The sequence below is a fragment of the Hakea prostrata genome, chromosome 2 (assembly GCF_041222555.1).
Source record: "Hakea prostrata isolate BN-2017 chromosome 2, UWA_Hpros_2, whole genome shotgun sequence".
In the NCBI taxonomy this organism is placed as follows: domain Eukaryota; kingdom Viridiplantae; phylum Streptophyta; class Magnoliopsida; order Proteales; family Proteaceae; genus Hakea; species Hakea prostrata.
The window spans coordinates 71,642,549-71,646,619 of NC_142601.1; the positions used below are offsets into that span (position 1 = coordinate 71,642,549).

Below are 4,071 nucleotides of genomic sequence, written 5' to 3' on the forward strand. Positions count from 1 at the left end.
AGCTAATAGCACCTTATCACTTCGTGCTTTTTGTGACTATGATTGGGCCAGTTGTCCCATGACTCATCGCTCCACCACCAATTACTGTGTTTTTCTTGGTGCTAGCCCAATCTCTTGGAAGACCAAGAAACAACATACAGTTTCTCAACCCTCTGCCCAGGCAAAATATGGAGCCATGGCAATGGCCACTTGAGAGCTAATTTGGTTAACATCGCTCCTTCAAGATTTTGGTGTTCATTTGAAGCAACCAATCCCTCTTTTCTATGACAATCAAGCAACCATCCACATTGTCGCCAATCCTTTGTTTCACGAGTGCACCAAACATATTGAAATTGATTGTCATGTCATCCATGATAAGATACGCTTTGGCCTCATCAGCACCGTCCACACTTCTAGTTCTACCCAAATTGTTGACATTTTCACCAAATCCCTTGGCAAAGATTCTTTTCTATTCCTCAAGGACAAGTTGGGAGTTCTTGATATTCACTCTCCAACTTGAGGGGGAGTATTAGCCATAATATGACCGTTGGAGATCTTTGGAGAATATGACCGTTGGAGATCTTGGATAATATAACCGTTGCAAATAAATTCTTTCCTTATGTACAGCATGCCACGTTTATTTTATTCTTTACTTGATTGTATTATATATACACATGAAGAGGTAATACAAAATCACTTCTACACAAAATCTTCTTAACATGAAGCTCTTGCAATATGGACTTCGATGATATGCCATTCAGGAGAATTGGCGTTTCGTCCTTTTCGAGTCTGACAATCTCGAGTTAGTTCAATATTGTATGGGGAAGAATAAATGCCGAAGCATTGGAAAAACTCATATAAGTAAAAAATCTTAAATATTGCCTCAATTGTGCTGGATGTCTCAGTTTGTTTTGTGCTTTGAGTATTGTGTTTTTTCTTTTGTTATTAGGACCCGCAATTTTGTGGTAGATGTTCTAGCCAAGAAGGCCTAGTTGGTTGAGGTCCCAACTGTTTGATCACTTTCTACTCCCTGACTTAATGGGTGTACCCCCTGTATTCTCGATGTCTCCTCAATAAATTTGCCTTTCACCAAAAAAAAAAAAATAAAAATTGACTAACACTTTTAATAACACTTCCATGTTTAAATGATTTAAAGATTTCATAAATTCTGAAATTGTGCATTGGACACATTGGCTTCTCCGGTTGTCTCAGATTTTGATTAAGAGGTTATGTACTTGGGGTGATTTTTTTTTTTTTTTTTTGACACCGAAGAAAAAATAGTAACTAATAGTAATATTAATATATTACTTTACTCTTGTTAGAATCAAAATAGCAGAGGCACCCTATAGACAAACCAATATCAAATGATAAGACATAGAATCACAAAGCAATATAATCTTATGTAAGAAGCTTACCCGTATGAAACAAAGAAGCGAAAATAGAATAGCACGAACTTGAACATGTTGAGTAGAGGCGTACGAACAATATTTTTCCTTAAGGTATATGAACGCCCCTTAAATGCAAACTGGGTTTCACCTTGGAGTCCTCACCTCCAAGATACAACAACTCCTTTAGATCTCAAGGCTAGCACTCCAATAGATTCTACTTGCAGAGGAGATATGAAGGTAGTATATAGCACAAGATGGGAAGAAAGCAAACCGAGATTTTCTAAAAGGTGATACAACAACTTCTTTAGATCTGAAGGCTAACACTCAAATAAATTCAACTTGCAGAGGATACGAAGGTAGTATACAACACATGAAGGGAAGAAAGCAAAACTGAGATTTTCTCCACTTTTTAGAACATGGATTTTTCTTGATAAAACCGGAGAGCCAACTCTTGTTTTTTAATTCTTCATCTTGACTCCTAAACTGTTCTAGACACCTATAGAGGAGAGTGATATATGTATGTAAGGTGACCTCTAGTATACACCCCACTAGGAGCAATCAATGTATGTATAATTAATATTATCATTAGCTCCATCCGATGTAAGACTAAACAAATATGGTAAATTAGTTTACCTTGTAACTGTCGAATTGCCAAACTCCTTGGATCAAAATCTTTACATCCAAACGAGTCCTATAGAAGTAAGAATCAATCAAGAGTTCTAAAAAAAAATTGGGAGATAGAGTTTTAATGTTGTAGAGCGTTTTTGAAACTTATCTAAATAATATATTTTATTATATATTTGTTTTAAAACCAAACTCCAACAACCCCAAGTCTAAAATCACAATTCAGAACTAAAAAATAATTAGATGTTATTTATAATAGAATTTGTGATCATTCATTTTATTCTTGATTCAATCATTTAGATGATTGCATATTTGCTACCCTTCATTCTTATCTAACCTAAAATGATGTTAGATCAAGTCTTAATACAAGAACCATTTTGATAGGCACTAAAGAACACGTAGAAACAATGGCCAAAAGGAAGTGAATTGCATCTGTTTGATCAAGAACTTATGAAAATGATTCTCATGTAAATACCTAAAATTAAGGGTGTCAATTTGGTATGGAAATTTTACCAAAAAATGAAATTTGTTATGGAATAGGTATTAGGTATGGTATTGATACGATTATGAATAAATTTACTTCACACCATTTTTGTATCGAGTATGAAAGGGTACTAGTATGTGTTCCATGTCTGTATATTGATTCCATACAAAATGAATCAGATATTCAGTACCGTATTAATGCAGTATGGTTCAATTAAATCTTTATTCATATTATTGTCGTACCATTTATCAAATAGCACAACTATATCAAAACGTTTTAAATGATATTTATTCAATACGACATAAGCAAGAAGATGTTTTTCAGTATTATAAGCAAAGATAATGTTTAAGGAAAATATTTATATTTGAAAGGTCTTTGATTCCGTGTGAGCATTACATATTTAGATCAGATTTCTCATCTGGTCAATAATGGTAATCTTTCACCCAAAAATAATAAAAAAAAAAAGATGCTGCTAAATTGAAGGCGTGGGATTCCACCTTAATTGAACCAAAAAAAGGATACCATCTTAATTAAGATTTGAAAACGATCTATTGTTTAGAATTAGATGACCAATTCCAATGCTATAGGGAACAATCATGCTTCTAGTTTAGTCCCACATTGGAAACTTCATCAAAAGTTGTCATCTTATAAAGTCTTGTCTCCAAAGATTGAATGCCGAGCTCAGTAGCTAGAGCTTGTAACCAAGCAGGGCAACAAGGTGATTGGATGCTGATACAGCTCTTGCTGGGTTGGATTTGATGGTACAGTTCCTAGCTTGCCCGTTCCAAGTGAGGAGTTGAGCCATGTGGTTTAGGCGAAGGCTTGGACTTCATGACTCTTAGAGTGGAGGGCAATGCGTCAGGCTGGTTTCACAGAGCAGCGATAAGCTCCCGCTCCTAACGGTGGAAGGATTACAAGCTGGTGTGCCTTGAACCCATTGTGCCCCAAGAGATGTCTCCAGCCAGACAATCACTTTTTCTTTTTATTTTATTTCCCAAGAATCCTTCCAAATGGGATTACTTCCCCCAACCCCATATGAAGAAAATGACCATAACACCCAAGGCTATAATTTCTATTTTCAAACTTCCCAAAATGAATAAAATGACCATAATGCCCAAGCCAATAACTTCTATTTTCAAAGTTGAATTACAAACGGAAAGAATGCAAAGAAAACTCTGTTTTTGATAAGTAGGTTGCTTACCTTGATGGGTAAGTCTTATGTATTTATAAATAAACATGGCTGTTGTACAAGATTCGTTTACAATATTCAAATTTGAATTCAAAATTAAAAACTTGAATTTAAATTTAAAAACTTAAATTCAAAAATTGAATTCAAAAATTGAATTCAAAAACTTGAATTCAAAAATTGAATTCAAAAATTGAATTCAAAAACTTGAATTCAAAAATCAAATTCAAACCATAACAGATCCGTTATGGTCTTTCATCCCCACTCAAACTCTGCATTGGCAGGTGCAAGAGTTTGTCTCTATGCTTGAAGAAAGCTTGTGATGTTAAGCCCTTAGTAAACACATCTGCAATTTGATCATCTGACCGAACAAAGTGCACTTTTATGGTGTTGTTCTGAACCAAGTCTCG

The 4,071-nt window shown here is 34.8% G+C and overlaps 1 non-coding gene across 1 annotated transcript; it reads left to right on the forward strand.

The window, feature by feature from the left end:
• The first annotated feature begins 3,149 nt into the window (after nucleotides 1-3,149).
• On the forward strand, nucleotides 3,150-3,452 carry LOC149026251 (signal recognition particle RNA). Its single transcript, XR_016171952.1, has one exon.
• The last annotated feature ends 619 nt before the right edge of the window (nucleotides 3,453-4,071 follow it).